At 40.8% G+C, this 26,096-nt stretch overlaps 1 long non-coding RNA gene across 1 annotated transcript in view; it reads right to left on the bottom strand.

Annotated features, from left to right (window-relative positions):
- Window positions 1-433: 433 nt before the first annotated feature.
- Window positions 434-26,096, bottom strand: part of LOC146063813 (uncharacterized) — a 28,148-nt gene continuing 2,485 nt past the window's right edge. The window contains exons 2-13 of the long non-coding RNA XR_014471681.1: window positions 23,833-24,025; window positions 23,136-23,334; window positions 21,509-21,707; window positions 16,958-17,150; window positions 16,261-16,459; window positions 14,473-14,671; window positions 9,922-10,114; window positions 9,225-9,423; window positions 7,437-7,635; window positions 2,886-3,078; window positions 2,189-2,387; window positions 434-711 (exon numbers count right to left, since the gene is read on the bottom strand). This is a non-coding gene — a long non-coding RNA (uncharacterized LOC146063813). The remainder of the gene's footprint in view (window positions 712-2,188; window positions 2,388-2,885; window positions 3,079-7,436; window positions 7,636-9,224; window positions 9,424-9,921; window positions 10,115-14,472; window positions 14,672-16,260; window positions 16,460-16,957; window positions 17,151-21,508; window positions 21,708-23,135; window positions 23,335-23,832; window positions 24,026-26,096) is intronic.

The following is a 26,096-nucleotide window of genomic DNA, read 5'->3' as shown; positions in this document are numbered from 1 at the left end:
AGCTACAAAAACTCATAAATGGAACCAACCTTGGAAACTCATAACTGGAACCAGCTGCAGAACTGGAATCTGGGGCCAAGAACGCAGCGCTGAGTAGTATAACTGAAGGCGCAAAACTGGAACCTGTAAACTGAGAACTCAGAAACTGACACCTGACAAAGTGCCCCCGGCCGGGTAGTACCTGGAACCAGCCACAGGCACTCCAGCCTGCATGATCAAGCATCAGAAATGGGGCGCTGGACCAGCCCCAGAGACTCAGAACTGTCCCCAGTCTGCAGAATTGGAATCTGAGGCAGAGCACAGTTCTGAGGTGTCAAGCTCAGAACTGGCCAACCCCCAGGAGACTCAGAACTGGCTCCAAATGCAGACCGCTCCATACTAACATGTGGTACTGTGCCAAACAGCATAGCCCAAAATAAGCAAGGATGCCATACTAACAATTTTAGGGACGAAGAACAGTTTGTATTGTTGAGTGTAATCGACTACAATATTTAATATATGTCTATAGTTACCTATGCATAGAGGTCAGATAATATCTTGCCCGGCAGCTTCAGAGAAAAGTCCACTGCACTGGATTCTGATGACCGATTTTAATGTCCACCACAGTAGAAGATCCGGACTTTAACTTCTTCTTTCGACTTTGCCAAAGGATGAAGCAAACCATTTTCTTTCAGGTATCCAAAGATCTCATTATTTAATATAGAAGCTGCCCTAGGGTAAAGTAGAAAAACTAGTAAACATAATACTTGCATGCAAAATTGGTGAAAACCCAAGACATGAGGTCAACATACCTTTGGATATTAAGCTAAACCAGCATGATGCTCTACTGACGGTTGTAGGGGGATGGGACAGGACGGGAAGCAGTGAAGGTTTTAGGGGGTACGGGACGCACCAAAGATTTTAGGGGGTACGGGAGGCAATGAAGGTTTTAGAGGGAAGGGACGCAATGAAGGTTTTAGATGGGCATTGAAATCTGGTTTAACCTACAAGTATAAACGAAGGATTTGAAATGAACGCAAGCTGTAAATAGAGATGGAATAGAAGGAAACGACCATACAGCAAAATACTATGTCGCACGGCACCACACGACACAGCATAATGCTCTCCTGATGGTTGTAGGGGGATGGGACGGGACACGCTGAAGGTTTTAGTTAATACGGGATGCACTGAAGGTTTTAGGGGGATGGGATGCACAGAAGATTTTAGGGGGTACGAGACGCAATGAAGGTTTTAGAGGGAAGGGACGCAGTGAAGGTTTTAGGGGGGGAGGGATGCCATGAAGGTTTTAGATGGGCATTGAAATCTGGTTTAACCTACAAATATAAACTAAGGATTTGAAATGAACGCAAACTGTAAATAGAGACTGAATAGAAGGAAAAAACCATACAGCAAAATGCCATGTCGCACGGCACCATACGGCACAACATAATGCTCTACTGATGGTTGTGGGGAGGCGGAAATCTGGTTTAACCCAGAATTTCAAAATATTACGGATTTAAATAAAGGTTAGATGAAAAAGGAGGTGGAACATTAGGAATGGAACCATACAGCACAACATAATGCTCTACTGATGGTTGTGGGGAGGAAGAAATCTGGTTTAACCCAGAATTTCAAAATATTAGGGTTTTAAATAAAGGATAGATGAAATTAAGGTGGAACGTTAGGAATGGAACCATACAGCAAAATGCAATGTCGCACGGCACCATGCAGCACAGCATAATGCTCTACTGATGGTTGTGGGGAGGGGGGAAATCTGGTTTAACCCAGAATTTCAAAATATTAGGGATTTAAATAAAGGATAGATGAAATTAAGGTGGAACGTTAGGAATGGAACCATACAGCAAAATGCAATGTCGCACGGCACCATGCAGCACAGCATAATGCTCTACTGATGGTTGTGGGGAGGGGGGAAATCTGGTTTAACCCAGAAATGGAAAATATTAGAGTTTTAAATAAAGGATAGATAAAAATGAGGTGGAACGTTAGGAATGGAACCATACAGCAAAATGTAATGTCGCACGGCACCATACGGCACAACATAATGCTCTACTGATGGTTGTGGGGAGGGAGAAAATCTGGTTTAACCCAGAATTTCAAAAAATTAGATTTTAAATGAAAGCAAACTAAAAAGGACCGAGTACGGAGGAAAAGGAAGTCTAGATAAGTAAAATGTAGAAAAGATATTTACCTGTGCATTGAAGTCAAACATCTCTTCCATCAGCTTCAGACTCAACAGTCTGCAGCAATGTACCCCGATGTCTGTTCGTAATTTTCACTAAAAAGCCATCTTTAGGGTTTGGAGACATTGCCATCCTCTTGTAACTTCGCCAATGGATAAAGCCATTTTCTTTCAGTGGCCCAAAAAATGTAGATATTCAATAGAGTAGCTGCCATAGTGAGAAGAGGAAAGAGTTTTAGATCGGTTAGAGCATGTACTAGTACTGAAAATGTCTATTGGCACACCACAATTTATAAATGACACCAGGAAAGCACCATACTGCAAAGGGAAAACAATACAACACACCACATACTTTTAGAAAGGAAATAAATAGAAACAATTTGGATTTTAAAAAGGGAGGCAAGCAGTGAAATTAAGTCTAGAAAATAATCACAGCAAAATGCCATGGCGCACGGCATTAAGAAGCACAGCACGATTGCCTACTGATTGCCGAAGGGATGGTGAAAACTTGCTAACCCACGCACTTTAAACTATTCGTATATTGTTGAAAAGTATGTTGGATGTTGGAAGAACAACCTCATGAAGGCACAATGCCACACCATAGTTTTAGAGACATTACATTCTGAAATACATATAAGATTAGTAATGTAACCAAGCACGAAATCGGATAGATGATACGAAAGGAAGACTGTAATGCTATATTTACCTGTGCATTGAAATCCGTAAATTTCTTGTACAGCATCAGAAACATCTGCAGCACTGAATCCTTAAACACGCTTGTAAAGTCCATTACCATGACATCCATGATTTCCACAGTGATTGAAGACATTGGCTTTCTTGCTGCTTTGCTAATGGATGAAGCAAACCATTTTCTTTCAGGAACCCAAAAGAGTAGCTGCCTAAAATAAGAAGGGGTAACAATAATATTTAACGCTAAACAAAATAAAGTTAAAAGGTAAAATTGGAAAATGCCTTAAATGATGTCAACATACAGAACTGAATAAACAGTGATTCTAAACTTAACGGCCAAGATGGGGAAAATCTTTTCATAGTCTATTAAGGAAAAATCTAAAAAGGTAGGTAACAGCACAAAAAATCATGCTGCCATATTTTTGGATTGACTGAAATATTCATAGAAACCTTTGTATATTGAGGAAAAACAAGCTGCACATAGGACTGAAACTGCCAGTAAGGCAATTTACAGCATAGCATCGGAAAGCACGATGCCATACAGTTCTTCTGTTTTATGATCAAAATGTTCATAAAAACCTTTGGATTTGAAGGAATTACAAGCTGAACATAGGACGGAAAACACCAGGAACAATAAAGCACAATGCCGCACCTTACGGCACAGAACGATGCTACGGTTTAAGGGACACTGAAAATAGTTTGTATGGCTGGGTGTTTTCTATTAGGAGATCAAGGAAAACGCAGCTGGATCGGGTACCGACATCATCAGTAAGCACATAACTGTTAATACCAAATTGTACGGTGCCATACGCCAAAGCATCAGACAGTCTGCCGCCATACTAATGGAATTAGGGATGCTGATAATAGATTACACCCAAAAATACAAGCTATTCGCATATTAGGTGAACGCAGATTCCAGGACTGAAAGCACCAGGAAAGCAATTTACAGCATAGCATTGGAAAGCATGATGCCATACTTGTGATTTTATGGCCAAAATAGTCATAGAAACCTTTGCATATTGAGGAAAAACAAGCTGCACATAGGACTGAAACTGCCAGGAGGGCAATTTTCAGCATAGCATCGGAAAGCATGATGCCATACTTGCTTTTTTGACTGAAATATTCGTAGAAACCTTTGCATATTGAGGAAAAACAAGCTGCACATAGGACTGAAACTGCCACGAAGGCAGCATACCGCATAGCATCACAAAGCATGATGCCATACTTGCTTTTTTGACTGAAATATTCGTAGAAACCTTTGCATATTGAGGAAAAACAAGCTGCACATAGGACTGAAACTGCCACGAAGGCAGCATACCGCATAGCATCACAAAGCATGATGCCATACTTGCTTTTTTGACTGAAATATTCGTAGAAACCTTTGCATATTGAGGAAAAACAAGCTGCACATAGGACTGAAACTGCCAGGAGGGCAATTTTCAGCATAGCATCGGAAAGCATGATGCCATACTTGCTTTTTTGACTGAAATATTCGTAGAAACCTTTGCATATTGAGGAAAAACAAGCTGCACATAGGACTGAAACTGCCAGGAGGGCAATTTTCAGCATAGCATCGGAAAGCATGATGCCATACTTGCTTTTTTGACTGAAATATTTGTAGAAACCTTTGCATATTGAGGAAAAACAAGCTGCACATAGGACTGAAACTGCCAGGAGGGCAATTTTCAGCATAGCATCACAAAGCATGATGCCATACTTGTGAGTTTATGACCAAAATAGTCATAGAAACCTTTATATATTAAGGAAAAACTAGCTGCACATAGGACTGAAACTGCTAGGAAGGCCGCTTACAGTATAGTATCATAAAGCATGATGCCATACAGTACTTCTGGTTTTATGATCAAAATGTTCATAAAAACCTTTGGATTCTAAGAAAATACAAGCTGGACATAGGACACTGAAAATAGTTTGTATGGCTGGGTGTTCTCTATTATGAGATCAAGGAAAACGCAGCCGGATCGGGTACCAACATCAGTAAGCACATAACTGTTAATACCAAGTTGTACAGTGCCATACACCAAAGCATCAGACAGTCTGCCGCCATACTAATGGAATTAGGGATGTGGATAATAGATTACACCCAAAAATACAAGCTATTCGCATATTAGGTGAATGCAGATTCCAGGACTGAAAGCGCCAGGAAGGCAGCTTACAGAATAGCATCACAAAGCATGCCGCCATACTTGCGATTTTAGGACCAAAATATTCGTAGAAACCTTTGCATATTGAGGAAAAACAAGCTACACATAGGACTGAAACTGCCAGGAAAGCAATTTAAAGCATAGCATCACAAAGCATGATGCCATACAGTTCTTCTGGTTTTATGATCAAAATGTTCATAAAAACCTTTGGATTCGAAGGAAATACAAGCTGAATATAGGACGGAATACACCAGGAACAATAAAGCACAATGCCGCACCTTACGGCACAGAACGATGCTACGGTTTAAGGGACACTGAAAATAGTTTGTATGGTTGGGTGTTTTCTATTAGGAGATCAAGGAAAACGCAGCCGGATCGGGTACCAACATCAGTAAGCACATAACTGTCAATACCAAGTTGTACGGTGCCATACGCCAAAGCATCAGACAGTCTGCCGCCATACTAACGGAATTAGGGATGCTGATAATAGATTACACCCAAAAATACAAGCTGTTCGCATATTAGAGGAACGCAGATTCCAGGACTGAACTCGCCAGGAAGGCAGATTCCAGCATAGCATCACAAAGCATGATGCCATACTTGTGTGTTTATGACCAAAATAGTCATAGAAACCTTTATATATTGAGGAAAAACAAGCTGCACATAGGACTGAAACTGCCAGGAAGGCAACTTTCAGCATAGCATCACAAAGCATGATGCCCTACTTGTGAGTTAATGACCAAAATAGTCATGGAAACCTTTATATATTGAGGAAAAACAAGCTGCACATAGGACTGAAACTGCCAGGAAGGCAGCTTCCAGTATAGCATCACAAAGCATGATGCCATACTTGTGAGTTTATGACCAAAATAGTCATAGAAACCTTTATATATTGAGGAAAAACAAGCTGCACATAGGACAGAAACTGCCAGGAAGGCCGCTTACAGTATAGCATCACAAAGCATGATGCCATACAGTACTTCTGGTTTTATGATCAAAATGTTCAGAAAAACCTTTGGATTCTAAGAAAATACAAGCTGGACATAGGACACTGAAAATAGTTTGTATGGCTGGGTGTTCTCTATTAGGAGATCAAGGAAAACGCAGCCGGATCGGGTACCAACATCAGTAAGCACATAACTGTTAATACCAAGTTGTACGGTGCCATACACCAAAGCATCAGACAGTCTGCCGCCATACTAACGGAATTAGTGATGCTGATAATAGATTACACCCAAAAATACAAGCTATTCGCATATTAGAGGAAGGCAGATTCCAGCATAGCATCACAAAGCATGATGCCATACTTGTGAGTTTATGACCAAAATAGTCATGGAAACCTTTATATATTGAGGAAAAACAAGCTGCACATAGGACTGAAACTGCCAGGAAGGCAACTTCAAGTATAGCATCACAAAGCATGATGCCAAACTTGTGAGTTTATGACCAAAATAGTCATAGAAACCTTAATATATTAAGGAAAAACAAGCTTCACATAGGACTGAAACTGCCAGGAAGGCAGCTTCCAGTATAGCATCACAAAGCATGATGCCACATGGACTGAACATTTGGAAATTAACAAAATGCCATGATGCATGGCACAGCAGTATGCTCTACTGATGGATGAAAGGATTCTAAAAACTGGTTACACCCAACAATACAAACTATTACAACGAGAAGAAATGCTGTAGAAAAATAGAAGGCGTGGTGAAAGAAATCTGGCGGCCGGTTGGGCGGCACTCATGACATAAAGTGGCTTGTCATCTACATGGGTCAAAGGATGCTAAGAGCTGGCACCTGAAGCAGAACGCAGAAATGGAATCCAAAGCTAAGGACTCATAAATGGAATCTGCAGCTCAGCACTCAGTACTTGAAGCACTGAGAACCTTGACGAGCTACAAAAACTCATAAATGGAACCAACCTTGGAAACTCATAACTGGAACCAGCTGCAGAACTGGAATCTGGGGCCAAGAACGCAGCGCTGAGTAGTATAACTGAAGGCGCAAAACTGGAACCTGTAAACTGAGAACTCAGAAACTGACACCTGACAAAGTGCCCCCGGCCGGGTAGTACCTGGAACCAGCCACAGGCACTCCAGCCTGCATGATCAAGCATCAGAAATGGGGCGCTGTACCAGCCCCAGAGACTCAGAACTGTCCCCAGTCTGCAGAATTGGAATCTGAGGCAGAGCACAGTTCCGAGGTGTCAAGCTCAGAACTGGCCCACCCCCAGGAGACTCAGAACTGGCTCCAGATGCAGACCGCTCCATACTAACATGTGGTACTGTGCCAAACAGCATAGCACAAAATAAGCAAGGATGCCATTCTAACAATTTTAGGGACGAAGAACAGTTTGTATTGTTGAGTGTAATCGACTACAATATTTAATATATGTCTATAGTTACCTATGCATAGAGGTCAGATAATATCTTGCCCGGCAGCTTCAGAGAAAAGTCCACTGCACTGGATTCTGATGACCGATTTTAATGTCCACCACAGTAGAAGATCCGGACTTTAACTTCTTCTTTCGACTTTGCCAAAGGATGAAGCAAACCATTTTCTTTCAGGTATCCAAAGATCTCATTATTTAATATAGAAGCTGCCCTAGGGTAAAGTAGAAAAACTAGTAAACATAATACTTGCATGCAAAATTGGTGAAAACCCAAGACATGAGGTCAACATACCTTTGGATATTAAGCTAAACCAGCATGATGCTCTACTGACGGTTGTAGGGGGATGGGACAGGACGGGAAGCAGTGAAGGTTTTAGGGGGTACGGGACGCACCAAAGATTTTAGGGGGTACGGGAGGCAATGAAGGTTTTAGAGGGAAGGGACGCAATGAAGGTTTTAGATGGGCATTGAAATCTGGTTTAACCTACAAGTATAAACGAAGGATTTGAAATGAACGCAAGCTGTAAATAGAGATGGAATAGAAGGAAACGACCATACAGCAAAATACTATGTCGCACGGCACCACACGACACAGCATAATGCTCTCCTGATGGTTGTAGGGGGATGGGACGGGACACGCTGAAGGTTTTAGTTAATACGGGATGCACTGAAGGTTTTAGGGGGATGGGATGCACAGAAGATTTTAGGGGGTACGAGACGCAATGAAGGTTTTAGAGGGAAGGGACGCAGTGAAGGTTTTAGGGGGGGAGGGATGCCATGAAGGTTTTAGATGGGCATTGAAATCTGGTTTAACCTACAAATATAAACTAAGGATTTGAAATGAACGCAAACTGTAAATAGAGACTGAATAGAAGGAAAAAACCATACAGCAAAATGCCATGTCGCACGGCACCATACGGCACAACATAATGCTCTACTGATGGTTGTGGGGAGGCGGAAATCTGGTTTAACCCAGAATTTCAAAATATTACGGATTTAAATAAAGGTTAGATGAAAAAGGAGGTGGAACATTAGGAATGGAACCATACAGCACAACATAATGCTCTACTGATGGTTGTGGGGAGGAAGAAATCTGGTTTAACCCAGAATTTCAAAATATTAGGGTTTTAAATAAAGGATAGATGAAATTAAGGTGGAACGTTAGGAATGGAACCATACAGCAAAATGCAATGTCGCACGGCACCATGCAGCACAGCATAATGCTCTACTGATGGTTGTGGGGAGGGGGGAAATCTGGTTTAACCCAGAATTTCAAAATATTAGGGATTTAAATAAAGGTTAGATGAAAAGGAGGTGAAACGTTAGGAATGGAACCATACTCTGATGGTTGTGGGGAGGGGGAAATCTGGTTTAACCCAGAAATGGAAAATATTAGAGTTTTAAATAAAGGATAGATAAAAATGAGGTGGAACGTTAGGAATGGAACCATACAGCAAAATGTAATGTCGCACGGCACCATACGGCACAACATAATGCTCTACTGATGGTTGTGGGGAGGGAGAAAATCTGGTTTAACCCAGAATTTCAAAATTTTAGGGTTTTACATAAATGATAGATGAAATTAAGGTGGAACGTTAGGAATGGAACCATACAGCAAAATGCAATGTCGCATGGCACCATGCGGCACAGCATAATGCTCTACTGATGGTTGTGGGGAGGGGAGAAATCTGGTTTAACCCAGAATTTCAAAAAATTAGATTTTAAATGAAAGCAAACTAAAAAGGACCGAGTACGGAGGAAAAGGAAGTCTAGATAAGTAAAATGTAGAAAAGATATTTACCTGTGCATTGAAGTCAAACATCTCTTCCATCAGCTTCAGACTCAACAGTCTGCAGCAATGTACCCCGATGTCTGTTCGTAATTTTCACTAAAAAGCCATCTTTAGGGTTTGGAGACATTGCCATCCTCTTGTAACTTCGCCAATGGATAAAGCCATTTTCTTTCAGTGGCCCAAAAAATGTAGATATTCAATAGAGTAGCTGCCATAGTGAGAAGAGGAAAGAGTTTTAGATCGGTTAGAGCCTGTACTAGTACTGAAAATGTCTATTGGCACACCACAATTTATAAATGACACCAGGAAAGCACCATACTGCAAAGGGAAAACAATACAACACACCACATACTTTTAGAAAGGAAAAAAATAGAAACAATTTGGATTTTAAAAAGGGAGGCAAGCAGTGAAATTAAGTCTAGAAAATAATCACAGCAAAATGCCATGGCGCACGGCATTAAGAAGCACAGCACGATTGCCTACTGATTGCCGAAGGGATGGTGAAAACTTGCTAACCCACGCACTTTAAACTATTCGTATATTGTTGAAAAGTATGTTGGATGTTGGAAGAACAACCTCATGAAGGCACAATGCCACACCATAGTTTTAGAGACATTACATTCTGAAATACATATAAGATTAGTAATGTAACCAAGCACGAAATCGGATAGATGATACGAAAGGAAGACTGTAATGCTATATTTACCTGTGCATTGAAATCCGTAAATTTCTTGTACAGCATCAGAAACATCTGCAGCACTGAATCCTTAAACACGCTTGTAAAGTCCACCACCATGACATCCATGATTTCCACAGTGATTGAAGACATTGGCTTTCTTGCTGCTTTGCTAATGGATGAAGCAAACCATTTTCTTTCAGGAACCCAAAAGAGTAGCTGCCTAAAATAAGAAGGGGTAACAATAATATTTAACGCTAAACAAAATAAAGTTAAAAGGTAAAATTGGAAAATGCCTTAAATGATGTCAACATACAGAACTGAATAAACAGTGATTCTAAACTTAACGGCCAAGATGGGGAAAATCTTTTCATAGTCTATTAAGGAAAAATCTAAAAAGGTAGGTAACAGCACAAAAAATCATGCTGCCATATTTTTGGATTGACTGAAATATTCATAGAAACCTTTGTATATTGAGGAAAAACAAGCTGCACATAGGACTGAAACTGCCAGTAAGGCAATTTACAGCATAGCATCGGAAAGCACGATGCCATACAGTTCTTCTGTTTTATGATCAAAATGTTCATAAAAACCTTTGGATTTGAAGGAATTACAAGCTGAACATAGGACGGAAAACACCAGGAACAATAAAGCACAATGCCGCACCTTACGGCACAGAACGATGCTACGGTTTAAGGGACACTGAAAATAGTTTGTATGGCTGGGTGTTTTCTATTAGGAGATCAAGGAAAACGCAGCTGGATCGGGTACCGACATCATCAGTAAGCACATAACTGTTAATACCAAGTTGTACGGTGCCATACGCCAAAGCATCAGACAGTCTGCCGCCATACTAATGGAATTAGGGATGCTGATAATAGATTACACCCAAAAATACAAGCTATTCGCATATTAGGTGAACGCAGATTCCAGGACTGAAAGCACCAGGAAAGCAATTTACAGCATAGCATTGGAAAGCATGATGCCATACTTGTGATTTTATGGCCAAAATAGTCATAGAAACCTTTGCATATTGAGGAAAAACAAGCTGCACATAGGACTGAAACTGCCAGGAGGGCAATTTTCAGCATAGCATCGGAAAGCATGATGCCATACTTGCTTTTTTGACTGAAATATTCGTAGAAACCTTTGCATATTGAGGAAAAACAAGCTGCACATAGGACTGAAACTGCCACGAAGGCAGCATACCGCATAGCATCACAAAGCATGATGCCATACTTGCTTTTTTGACTGAAATATTCGTAGAAACCTTTGCATATTGAGGAAAAACAAGCTGCACATAGGACTGAAACTGCCACGAAGGCAGCATACCGCATAGCATCACAAAGCATGATGCCATACTTGCTTTTTTGACTGAAATATTCGTAGAAACCTTTGCATATTGAGGAAAAACAAGCTGCACATAGGACTGAAACTGCCAGGAGGGCAATTTTCAGCATAGCATCGGAAAGCATGATGCCATACTTGCTTTTTTGACTGAAATATTCGTAGAAACCTTTGCATATTGAGGAAAAACAAGCTGCACATAGGACTGAAACTGCCAGGAGGGCAATTTTCAGCATAGCATCGGAAAGCATGATGCCATACTTGCTTTTTTGACTGAAATATTCGTAGAAACCTTTGCATATTGAGGAAAAACAAGCTGCACATAGGACTGAAACTGCCAGGAGGGCAATTTTCAGCATAGCATCACAAAGCATGATGCCATACTTGTGAGTTTATGACCAAAATAGTCATAGAAACCTTTATATATTAAGGAAAAACTAGCTGCACATAGGACTGAAACTGCTAGGAAGGCCGCTTACAGTATAGTATCATAAAGCATGATGCCATACAGTACTTCTGGTTTTATGATCAAAATGTTCATAAAAACCTTTGGATTCTAAGAAAATACAAGCTGGACATAGGACACTGAAAATAGTTTGTATGGCTGGGTGTTCTCTATTATGAGATCAAGGAAAACGCAGCCGGATCGGGTACCAACATCAGTAAGCACATAACTGTTAATACCAAGTTGTACAGTGCCATACACCAAAGCATCAGACAGTCTGCCGCCATACTAATGGAATTAGGGATGTGGATAATAGATTAGACCCAAAAATACAAGCTATTCGCATATTAGGTGAATGCAGATTCCAGGACTGAAAGCGCCAGGAAGGCAGCTTACAGAATAGCATCACAAAGCATGCCGCCATACTTGCGATTTTAGGACCAAAATATTCGTAGAAACCTTTGCATATTGAGGAAAAACAAGCTACACATAGGACTGAAACTGCCAGGAAAGCAATTTAAAGCATAGCATCACAAAGCATGATGCCATACAGTTCTTCTGGTTTTATGATCAAAATGTTCATAAAAACCTTTGGATTCGAAGGAAATACAAGCTGAATATAGGACGGAATACACCAGGAACAATAAAGCACAATGCCGCACCTTACGGCACAGAACGATGCTACGGTTTAAGGGACACTGAAAATAGTTTGTATGGTTGGGTGTTTTCTATTAGGAGATCAAGGAAAACGCAGCCGGATCGGGTACCAACATCAGTAAGCACATAACTGTCAATACCAAGTTGTACGGTGCCATACGCCAAAGCATCAGACAGTCTGCCGCCATACTAACGGAATTAGGGATGCTGATAATAGATTACACCCAAAAATACAAGCTGTTCGCATATTAGAGGAACGCAGATTCCAGGACTGAACTCGCCAGGAAGGCAGATTCCAGCATAGCATCACAAAGCATGATGCCATACTTGTGTGTTTATGACCAAAATAGTCATAGAAACCTTTATATATTGAGGAAAAACAAGCTGCACATAGGACTGAAACTGCCAGGAAGGCAACTTTCAGCATAGCATCACAAAGCATGATGCCCTACTTGTGAGTTAATGACCAAAATAGTCATGGAAACCTTTATATATTGAGGAAAAACAAGCTGCACATAGGACTGAAACTGCCAGGAAGGCAGCTTCCAGTATAGCATCACAAAGCATGATGCCATACTTGTGAGTTTATGACCAAAATAGTCATAGAAACCTTTATATATTGAGGAAAAACAAGCTGCACATAGGACAGAAACTGCCAGGAAGGCCGCTTACAGTATAGCATCACAAAGCATGATGCCATACAGTACTTCTGGTTTTATGATCAAAATGTTCAGAAAAACCTTTGGATTCTAAGAAAATACAAGCTGGACATAGGACACTGAAAATAGTTTGTATGGCTGGGTGTTCTCTATTAGGAGATCAAGGAAAACGCAGCCGGATCGGGTACCAACATCAGTAAGCACATAACTGTTAATACCAAGTTGTACGGTGCCATACACCAAAGCATCAGACAGTCTGCCGCCATACTAACGGAATTAGTGATGCTGATAATAGATTACACCCAAAAATACAAGCTATTCGCATATTAGAGGAAGGCAGATTCCAGCATAGCATCACAAAGCATGATGCCATACTTGTGAGTTTATGACCAAAATAGTCATGGAAACCTTTATATATTGAGGAAAAACAAGCTGCACATAGGACTGAAACTGCCAGGAAGGCAACTTCAAGTATAGCATCACAAAGCATGATGCCAAACTTGTGAGTTTATGACCAAAATAGTCATAGAAACCTTAATATATTAAGGAAAAACAAGCTTCACATAGGACTGAAACTGCCAGGAAGGCAGCTTCCAGTATAGCATCACAAAGCATGATGCCACATGGACTGAACATTTGGAAATTAACAAAATGCCATGATGCATGGCACAGCAGTATGCTCTACTGATGGATGAAAGGATTCTAAAAACTGGTTACACCCAACAATACAAACTATTACAACGAGAAGAAATGCTGTAGAAAAATAGAAGGCGTGGTGAAAAAAATCTGGCGGCCGGTTGGGCGGCACTCATGACATAAAGTGGCTTGTCATCTACATGGGTCAAAGGATGCTAAGAGCTGGCACCTGAAGCAGAACGCAGAAATGGAATCCAAAGCTAAGAACTCATAAATGGAATCTGCAGCTCAGCACTCAGTACTTGAAGCACTGAGAACCTTGACGAGCTACAAAAACTCATAAATGGAACCAACCTTGGAAACTCATAACTGGAACCAGCTGCAGAACTGGAATCTGGGGCCAAGAACGCAGCGCTGAGTAGTATAACTGAAGGCGCAAAACTGGAACCTGTAAACTGAGAACTCAGAAACTGACACCTGACAAAGTGCCCCCGGCCGGGTAGTACCTGGAACCAGCCACAGGCACTCCAGCCTGCATGATCAAGCATCAGAAATGGGGCGCTGGACCAGCCCCAGAGACTCAGAACTGTCCCCAGTCTGCAGAATTGGAATCTGAGGCAGAGCACAGTTCCGAGGTGTCAAGCTCAGAACTGGCCCACCCCCAGGAGACTCAGAACTGGCTCCAGATGCAGACCGCTCCATACTAACATGTGGTACTGTGCCAAACAGCATAGCACAAAATAACCAAGGATGCCATTCTAACAATTTTAGGGACGAAGAACAGTTTGTATTGTTGAGTGTAATCGACTACAATATTTAATATATGTCTATAGTTACCTATGCATAGAGGTCAGATAATATCTTGCCCGGCAGCTTCAGAGAAAAGTCCACTGCACTGGATTCTGATGACCGATTTTAATGTCCACCACAGTAGAAGATCCGGACTTTAACTTCTTCTTTCGACTTTGCCAAAGGATGAAGCAAACCATTTTCTTTCAGGTATCCAAAGATCTCATTATTTAATATAGAAGCTGCCCTAGGGTAAAGTAGAAAAACTAGTAAACATAATACTTGCATGCAAAATTGGTGAAAACCCAAGACATGAGGTCAACATACCTTTGGATATTAAGCTAAACCAGCATGATGCTCTACTGACGGTTGTAGGGGGATGGGACAGGACGGGAAGCAGTGAAGGTTTTAGGGGGTACGGGACGCACCAAAGATTTTAGGGGGTACGGGAGGCAATGAAGGTTTTAGAGGGAAGGGACGCAATGAAGGTTTTAGATGGGCATTGAAATCTGGTTTAACCTACAAGTATAAACGAAGGATTTGAAATGAACGCAAGCTGTAAATAGAGATGGAATAGAAGGAAACGACCATACAGCAAAATACTATGTCGCACGGCACCACACGACACAGCATAATGCTCTCCTGATGGTTGTAGGGGGATGGGACGGGACACGCTGAAGGTTTTAGTTAATACGGGATGCACTGAAGGTTTTAGGGGGATGGGATGCACAGAAGATTTTAGGGGGTACGAGACGCAATGAAGGTTTTAGAGGGAAGGGACGCAGTGAAGGTTTTAGGGGGGGAGGGATGCCATGAAGGTTTTAGATGGGCATTGAAATCTGGTTTAACCTACAAATATAAACTAAGGATTTGAAATGAACGCAAACTGTAAATAGAGACTGAATAGAAGGAAAAAACCATACAGCAAAATGCCATGTCGCACGGCACCATACGGCACAACATAATGCTCTACTGATGGTTGTGGGGAGGCGGAAATCTGGTTTAACCCAGAATTTCAAAATATTACGGATTTAAATAAAGGTTAGATGAAAAAGGAGGTGGAACATTAGGAATGGAACCATACAGCACAACATAATGCTCTACTGATGGTTGTGGGGAGGAAGAAATCTGGTTTAACCCAGAATTTCAAAATATTAGGGTTTTAAATAAAGGATAGATGAAATTAAGGTGGAACGTTAGGAATGGAACCATACAGCAAAATGCAATGTCGCACGGCACCATGCAGCACAGCATAATGCTCTACTGATGGTTGTGGGGAGGGGGGAAATCTGGTTTAACCCAGAATTTCAAAATATTAGGGATTTAAATAAAGGTTAGATGAAAAGGAGGTGAAACGTTAGGAATGGAACCATACTCTGATGGTTGTGGGGAGGGGGAAATCTGGTTTAACCCAGAAATGGAAAATATTAGAGTTTTAAATAAAGGATAGATAAAAATGAGGTGGAACGTTAGGAATGGAACCATACAGCAAAATGTAATGTCGCACGGCACCATACGGCACAACATAATGCTCTACTGATGGTTGTGGGGAGGGAGAAAATCTGGTTTAACCCAGAATTTCAAAATTTTAGGGTTTTACATAAATGATAGATGAAATTAAGGTGGAACGTTAGGAATGGAACCATACAGCAAAATGCAATGTCGCATGGCACCATGCGGCACAGCATAATGCTCTACTGATGGTTGTGGGGAGGGGAGAAATCTGGTTTAACCCAGAATTTCAAAAAATTAGATTTTAAATGAAAGCAAACTAAAAAGGACCGAGTACGGAGGAAAAGGAAGTCTAGATAAGTAAAATGTAGAAAAGATATTTACCTGTGCATTGAAGTCAAACATCTCTTCCATCAGCTTTAGACTCAACAGTCTGCAGCAATGTACCCCGATGTCTGTTCGTAATTTTCACTAAAAAGCCATCTTTAGGGTTTGGAGACATTGCCATCCTCTTGTAACTTCGCCAATGGATAAAGCCATTTTCTTTCAGTGGCCCAAAAAATGTAGATATTCAATAGAGTAGCTGCCATAGTGAGAAGAGGAAAGAGTTTTAGATCGGTTAGAGCCTGTACTAGTACTGAAAATGTCTATTGGCACACCACAATTTATAAATGACACCAGGAAAGCACCATACTGCAAAGGGAAAACAATACAACACACCACATACTTTTAGAAAGGAAAAAAATAGAAACAATTTGGATTTTAAAAAGGGAGGCAAGCAGTGAAATTAAGTCTAGAAAATAATCACAGCAAAATGCCATGGCGCACGGCATTAAGAAGCACAGCACGATTGCCTACTGATTGCCGAAGGGATGGTGAAAACTTGCTAACCCACGCACTTTAAACTATTCGTATATTGTTGAAAAGTATGTTGGATGTTGGAAGAACAACCTCATGAAGGCACAATGCCACACCATAGTTTTAGAGACATTACATTCTGAAATACATATAAGATTAGTAATGTAACCAAGCACGAAATCGGATAGATGATACGAAAGGAAGACTGTAATGCTATATTTACCTGTGCATTGAAATCCGTAAATTTCTTGTACAGCATCAGAAACATCTGCAGCACTGAATCCTTAAACACGCTTGTAAAGTCCACCACCATGACATCCATGATTTCCACAGTGATTGAAGACATTGGCTTTCTTGCTGCTTTGCTAATGGATGAAGCAAACCATTTTCTTTCAGGAACCCAAAAGAGTAGCTGCCTAAAATAAGAAGGGGTAACAATAATATTTAACGCTAAACAAAATAAAGTTAAAAGGTAAAATTGGAAAATGCCTTAAATGATGTCAACATACAGAACTGAATAAACAGTGATTCTAAACTTAACGGCCAAGATGGGGAAAATCTTTTCATAGTCTATTAAGGAAAAATCTAAAAAGGTAGGTAACAGCACAAAAAATCATGCTGCCATATTTTTGGATTGACTGAAATATTCATAGAAACCTTTGTATATTGAGGAAAAACAAGCTGCACATAGGACTGAAACTGCCAGTAAGGCAATTTACAGCATAGCATCGGAAAGCACGATGCCATACAGTTCTTCTGTTTTATGATCAAAATGTTCATAAAAACCTTTGGATTTGAAGGAATTACAAGCTGAACATAGGACGGAAAACACCAGGAACAATAAAGCACAATGCCGCACCTTACGGCACAGAACGATGCTACGGTTTAAGGGACACTGAAAATAGTTTGTATGGCTGGGTGTTTTCTATTAGGAGATCAAGGAAAACGCAGCTGGATCGGGTACCGACATCATCAGTAAGCACATAACTGTTAATACCAAGTTGTACGGTGCCATACGCCAAAGCATCAGACAGTCTGCCGCCATACTAATGGAATTAGGGATGCTGATAATAGATTACACCCAAAAATACAAGCTATTCGCATATTAGGTGAACGCAGATTCCAGGACTGAAAGCACCAGGAAAGCAATTTACAGCATAGCATTGGAAAGCATGATGCCATACTTGTGATTTTATGGCCAAAATAGTCATAGAAACCTTTGCATATTGAGGAAAAACAAGCTGCACATAGGACTGAAACTGCCAGGAGGGCAATTTTCAGCATAGCATCGGAAAGCATGATGCCATACTTGCTTTTTTGACTGAAATATTCGTAGAAACCTTTGCATATTGAGGAAAAACAAGCTGCACATAGGACTGAAACTGCCACGAAGGCAGCATACCGCATAGCATCACAAAGCATGATGCCATACTTGCTTTTTTGACTGAAATATTCGTAGAAACCTTTGCATATTGAGGAAAAACAAGCTGCACATAGGACTGAAACTGCCACGAAGGCAGCATACCGCATAGCATCACAAAGCATGATGCCATACTTGCTTTTTTGACTGAAATATTCGTAGAAACCTTTGCATATTGAGGAAAAACAAGCTGCACATAGGACTGAAACTGCCAGGAGGGCAATTTTCAGCATAGCATCGGAAAGCATGATGCCATACTTGCTTTTTTGACTGAAATATTCGTAGAAACCTTTGCATATTGAGGAAAAACAAGCTGCACATAGGACTGAAACTGCCAGGAGGGCAATTTTCAGCATAGCATCGGAAAGCATGATGCCATACTTGCTTTTTTGACTGAAATATTCGTAGAAACCTTTGCATATTGAGGAAAAACAAGCTGCACATAGGACTGAAACTGCCAGGAGGGCAATTTTCAGCATAGCATCACAAAGCATGATGCCATACTTGTGAGTTTATGACCAAAATAGTCATAGAAACCTTTATATATTAAGGAAAAACTAGCTGCACATAGGACTGAAACTGCTAGGAAGGCCGCTTACAGTATAGTATCATAAAGCATGATGCCATACAGTACTTCTGGTTTTATGATCAAAATGTTCATAAAAACCTTTGGATTCTAAGAAAATACAAGCTGGACATAGGACACTGAAAATAGTTTGTATGGCTGGGTGTTCTCTATTATGAGATCAAGGAAAACGCAGCCGGATCGGGTACCAACATCAGTAAGCACATAACTGTTAATACCAAGTTGTACAGTGCCATACACCAAAGCATCAGACAGTCTGCCGCCATACTAATGGAATTAGGGATGTGGATAATAGATTAGACCCAAAAATACAAGCTATTCGCATATTAGGTGAATGCAGATTCCAGGACTGAAAGCGCCAGGAAGGCAGCTTACAGAATAGCATCACAAAGCATGCCGCCATACTTGCGATTTTAGGACCAAAATATTCGTAGAAACCTTTGCATATTGAGGAAAAACAAGCTACACATAGGACTGAAACTGCCAGGAAAGCAATTTAAAGCATAGCATCACAAAGCATGATGCCATACAGTTCTTCTGGTTTTATGATCAAAATGTTCATAAAAACCTTTGGATTCGAAGGAAATACAAGCTGAATATAGGACGGAATACACCAGGAACAATAAAGCACAATGCCGCACCTTACGGCACAGAACGATGCTACGGTTTAAGGGACACTGAAAATAGTTTGTATGGTTGGGTGTTTTCTATTAGGAGATCAAGGAAAACGCAGCCGGATCGGGTACCAACATCAGTAAGCACATAACTGTCAATACCAAGTTGTACGGTGCCATACGCCAAAGCATCAGACAGTCTGCCGCCATACTAACGGAATTAGGGATGCTGATAATAGATTACACCCAAAAATACAAGCTGTTCGCATATTAGAGGAACGCAGATTCCAGGACTGAACTCGCCAGGAAGGCAGATTCCAGCATAGCATCACAAAGCATGATGCCATACTTGTGTGTTTATGACCAAAATAGTCATAGAAACCTTTATATATTGAGGAAAAACAAGCTGCACATAGGACTGAAACTGCCAGGAAGGCAACTTTCAGCATAGCATCACAAAGCATGATGCCCTACTTGTGAGTTAATGACCAAAATAGTCATGGAAACCTTTATATATTGAGGAAAAACAAGCTGCACATAGGACTGAAACTGCCAGGAAGGCAGCTTCCAGTATAGCATCACAAAGCATGATGCCATACTTGTGAGTTTATGACCAAAATAGTCATAGAAACCTTTATATATTGAGGAAAAACAAGCTGCACATAGGACAGAAACTGCCAGGAAGGCCGCTTACAGTATAGCATCACAAAGCATGATGCCATACAGTACTTCTGGTTTTATGATCAAAATGTTCAGAAAAACCTTTGGATTCTAAGAAAATACAAGCTGGACATAGGACACTGAAAATAGTTTGTATGGCTGGGTGTTCTCTATTAGGAGATCAAGGAAAACGCAGCCGGATCGGGTACCAACATCAGTAAGCACATAACTGTTAATACCAAGTTGTACGGTGCCATACACCAAAGCATCAGACAGTCTGCCGCCATACTAACGGAATTAGTGATGCTGATAATAGATTACACCCAAAAATACAAGCTATTCGCATATTAGAGGAAGGCAGATTCCAGCATAGCATCACAAAGCATGATGCCATACTTGTGAGTTTATGACCAAAATAGTCATGGAAACCTTTATATATTGAGGAAAAACAAGCTGCACATAGGACTGAAACTGCCAGGAAGGCAACTTCAAGTATAGCATCACAAAGCATGATGCCAAACTTGTGAGTTTATGACCAAAATAGTCATAGAAACCTTAATATATTAAGGAAAAACAAGCTTCACATAGGACTGAAACTGCCAGGAAGGCAGCTTCCAGTATAGCATCACAAAGCATGATGCCACATGGACTGAACATTTGGAAATTAACAAAATGCCATGATGCATGGCACAGCAGTATGCTCTACTGATGGATGAAAGGATTCTAAAAACTGGTTACACCCAACAATACAAACTATTACAACGAGAAGAAATGCTGTAGAAAAATAGAAGGCGTGGTGAAAAAAATCTGGCGGCCGGTTGGGCGGCACTCATGACATAAAGTGGCTTGTCATCTACATGGGTCAAAGGATGCTAAGAGCTGGCACCTGAAGCAGAACGCAGAAATGGAATCCAAAGCTAAGAACTCATAAATGGAATCTGCAGCTCAGCACTCAGTACTTGAAGCACTGAGAACCTTGACGAGCTACAAAAACTCATAAATGGAACCAACCTTGGAAACTCATAACTGGAACCAGCTGCAGAACTGGAATCTGGGGCCAAGAACGCAGCGCTGAGTAGTATAACTGAAGGCGCAAAACTGGAACCTGTAAACTGAGAACTCAGAAACTGACACCTGACAAAGTGCCCCCGGCCGGGTAGTACCTGGAACCAGCCACAGGCACTCCAGCCTGCATGATCAAGCATCAGAAATGGGGCGCTGGACCAGCCCCAGAGACTCAGAACTGTCCCCAGTCTGCAGAATTGGAATCTGAGGCAGAGCACAGTTCCGAGGTGTCAAGCTCAGAACTGGCCCACCCCCAGGAGACTCAGAACTGGCTCCAGATGCAGACCGCTCCATACTAACATGTGGTACTGTGCCAAACAGCATAGCACAAAATAACCAAGGATGCCATTCTAACAATTTTAGGGACGAAGAACAGTTTGTATTGTTGAGTGTAATCGACTACAATATTTAATATATGTCTATAGTTACCTATGCATAGAGGTCAGATAATATCTTGCCCGGCAGCTTCAGAGAAAAGTCCACTGCACTGGATTCTGATGACCGATTTTAATGTCCACCACAGTAGAAGATCCGGACTTTAACTTCTTCTTTCGACTTTGCCAAAGGATGAAGCAAACCATTTTCTTTCAGGTATCCAAAGATCTCATTATTTAATATAGAAGCTGCCCTAGGGTAAAGTAGAAAAACTAGTAAACATAATACTTGCATGCAAAATTGGTGAAAACCCAAGACATGAGGTCAACATACCTTTGGATATTAAGCTAAACCAGCATGATGCTCTACTGACGGTTGTAGGGGGATGGGACAGGACGGGAAGCAGTGAAGGTTTTAGGGGGTACGGGACGCACCAAAGATTTTAGGGGGTACGGGAGGCAATGAAGGTTTTAGAGGGAAGGGACGCAATGAAGGTTTTAGATGGGCATTGAAATCTGGTTTAACCTACAAGTATAAACGAAGGATTTGAAATGAACGCAAGCTGTAAATAGAGATGGAATAGAAGGAAACGACCATACAGCAAAATACTATGTCGCACGGCACCACACGACACAGCATAATGCTCTCCTGATGGTTGTAGGGGGATGGGACGGGACACGCTGAAGGTTTTAGTTAATACGGGATGCACTGAAGGTTTTAGGGGGATGGGATGCACAGAAGATTTTAGGGGGTACGAGACGCAATGAAGGTTTTAGAGGGAAGGGACGCAGTGAAGGTTTTAGGGGGGGAGGGATGCCATGAAGGTTTTAGATGGGCATTGAAATCTGGTTTAACCTACAAATATAAACTAAGGATTTGAAATGAACGCAAACTGTAAATAGAGACTGAATAGAAGGAAAAAACCATACAGCAAAATGCCATGTCGCACGGCACCATACGGCACAACATAATGCTCTACTGATGGTTGTGGGGAGGCGGAAATCTGGTTTAACCCAGAATTTCAAAATATTACGGATTTAAATAAAGGTTAGATGAAAAAGGAGGTGGAACATTAGGAATGGAACCATACAGCACAACATAATGCTCTACTGATGGTTGTGGGGAGGAAGAAATCTGGTTTAACCCAGAATTTCAAAATATTAGGGTTTTAAATAAAGGATAGATGAAATTAAGGTGGAACGTTAGGAATGGAACCATACTCTGATGGTTGTGGGGAGGGGGAAATCTGGTTTAACCCAGAAATGGAAAATATTAGAGTTTTAAATAAAGGATAGATAAAAATGAGGTGGAACGTTAGGAATGGAACCATACAGCAAAATGTAATGTCGCACGGCACCATACGGCACAACATAATGCTCTACTGATGGTTGTGGGGAGGGAGAAAATCTGGTTTAACCCAGAATTTCAAAATTTTAGGGTTTTACATAAATGATAGATGAAATTAAGGTGGAACGTTAGGAATGGAACCATACAGCAAAATGCAATGTCGCACGGCACCATGCGGCACAGCATAATGCTCTACTGATGGTTGTGGGGAGGGGAGAAATCTGGTTTAACCCAGAATTTCAAAAAATTAGATTTTAAATGAAAGCAAACTAAAAAGGACCGAGTACGGAGGAAAAGGAAGTCTAGATAAGTAAAATGTAGAAAAGATATTTACCTGTGCATTGAAGTCAAACATCTCTTCCATCAGCTTCAGACTCAACAGTCTGCAGCAATGTACCCCGATGTCTGTTCGTAATTTTCACTAAAAAGCCATCTTTAGGGTTTGGAGACATTGCCATCCTCTTGTAACTTCGCCAATGGATAAAGCCATTTTCTTTCAGTGGCCCAAAAAATGTAGATATTCAATAGAGTAGCTGCCATAGTGAGAAGAGGAAAGAGTTTTAGATCGGTTAGAGCATGTACTAGTACTGAAAATGTCTATTGGCACACCACAATTTATAAATGACACCAGGAAAGCACCATACTGCAAAGGGAAAACAATACAACACACCACATACTTTTAGAAAGGAAAAAAATAGAAACAATTTGGATTTTAAAAAGGGAGGCAAGCAGTGAAATTAAGTCTAGAAAATAATCACAGCAAAATGCCATGGCGCACGGCATTAAGAAGCACAGCACGATTGCCTACTGATTGCCGAAGGGATGGTGAAAACTTGCTAACCCACGCACTTTAAACTATTCGTATATTGTTGAAAAGTATGTTGGATGTTGGAAGAACAACCTCATGAAGGCACAATGCCACACCATAGTTTTAGAGACATTACATTCTGAAATACATATAAGATTAGTAATGTAACCAAGCACGAAATCGGATAGATGATACGAAAGGAAGACTGTAATGCTATATTTACCTGTGCATTGAAATCCGTAAATTTCTTGTACAGCATCAGAAACATCTGCAGCACTGAATCCTTAAACACGCTTGTAAAGTCCACCACCATGACATCCATGATTTCCACAGTGATTGAAGACATTGGCTTTCTTGCTGCTTTGCTAATGGATGAAGCAAACCATTTTCTTTCAGGAACCCAAAAGAGTAGCTGCCTAAAATAAGAAGGGGTAACAATAATATTTAACGCTAAACAAAATAAAGTTAAAAGGTAAAATTGGAAAATGCCTTAAATGATGTCAACATACAGAACTGAATAAACAGTGATTCTAAACTTAACGGCCAAGATGGGGAAAATCTTTTCATAGTCTATTAAGGAAAAATCTAAAAAGGTAGGTAACAGCACAAAAAATCATGCTGCCATATTTTTGGATTGACTGAAATATTCATAGAAACCTTTGTATATTGAGGAAAAACAAGCTGCACATAGGACTGAAACTGCCAGTAAGGCAATTTACAGCATAGCATCGGAAAGCACGATGCCATACAGTTCTTCTGTTTTATGATCAAAATGTTCATAAAAACCTTTGGATTTGAAGGAATTACAAGCTGAACATAGGACGGAAAACACCAGGAACAATAAAGCACAATGCCGCACCTTACGGCACAGAACGATGCTACGGTTTAAGGGACACTGAAAATAGTTTGTATGGCTGGGTGTTTTCTATTAGGAGATCAAGGAAAACGCAGCTGGATCGGGTACCGACATCATCAGTAAGCACATAACTGTTAATACCAAGTTGTACGGTGCCATACGCCAAAGCATCAGACAGTCTGCCGCCATACTAATGGAATTAGGGATGCTGATAATAGATTACACCCAAAAATACAAGCTATTCGCATATTAGGTGAACGCAGATTCCAGGACTGAAAGCACCAGGAAAGCAATTTACAGCATAGCATTGGAAAGCATGATGCCATACTTGTGATTTTATGGCCAAAATAGTCATAGAAACCTTTGCATATTGAGGAAAAACAAGCTGCACATAGGACTGAAACTGCCAGGAGGGCAATTTTCAGCATAGCATCGGAAAGCATGATGCCATACTTGCTTTTTTGACTGAAATATTCGTAGAAACCTTTGCATATTGAGGAAAAACAAGCTGCACATAGGACTGAAACTGCCACGAAGGCAGCATACCGCATAGCATCACAAAGCATGATGCCATACTTGCTTTTTTGACTGAAATATTCGTAGAAACCTTTGCATATTGAGGAAAAACAAGCTGCACATAGGACTGAAACTGCCACGAAGGCAGCATACCGCATAGCATCACAAAGCATGATGCCATACTTGCTTTTTTGACTGAAATATTCGTAGAAACCTTTGCATATTGAGGAAAAACAAGCTGCACATAGGACTGAAACTGCCAGGAGGGCAATTTTCAGCATAGCATCGGAAAGCATGATGCCATACTTGCTTTTTTGACTGAAATATTCGTAGAAACCTTTGCATATTGAGGAAAAACAAGCTGCACATAGGACTGAAACTGCCAGGAGGGCAATTTTCAGCATAGCATCGGAAAGCATGATGCCATACTTGCTTTTTTGACTGAAATATTCGTAGAAACCTTTGCATATTGAGGAAAAACAAGCTGCACATAGGACTGAAACTGCCAGGAGGGCAATTTTCAGCATAGCATCACAAAGCATGATGCCATACTTGTGAGTTTATGACCAAAATAGTCATAGAAACCTTTATATATTAAGGAAAAACTAGCTGCACATAGGACTGAAACTGCTAGGAAGGCCGCTTACAGTATAGTATCATAAAGCATGATGCCATACAGTACTTCTGGTTTTATGATCAAAATGTTCATAAAAACCTTTGGATTCTAAGAAAATACAAGCTGGACATAGGACACTGAAAATAGTTTGTATGGCTGGGTGTTCTCTATTATGAGATCAAGGAAAACGCAGCCGGATCGGGTACCAACATCAGTAAGCACATAACTGTTAATACCAAGTTGTACAGTGCCATACACCAAAGCATCAGACAGTCTGCCGCCATACTAATGGAATTAGGGATGTGGATAATAGATTACACCCAAAAATACAAGCTATTCGCATATTAGGTGAATGCAGATTCCAGGACTGAAAGCGCCAGGAAGGCAGCTTACAGAATAGCATCACAAAGCATGCCGCCATACTTGCGATTTTAGGACCAAAATATTCGTAGAAACCTTTGCATATTGAGGAAAAACAAGCTACACATAGGACTGAAAC

This window comes from Crinia signifera, chromosome 3, assembly GCF_055691185.1.
Source record: "Crinia signifera chromosome 3, ASM5569118v1, whole genome shotgun sequence".
In the NCBI taxonomy this organism is placed as follows: domain Eukaryota; kingdom Metazoa; phylum Chordata; class Amphibia; order Anura; family Myobatrachidae; genus Crinia; species Crinia signifera.
Note: the sequence above shows the minus strand (reverse complement) of the source record. Positions and strands in the feature narration are given on the sequence as shown.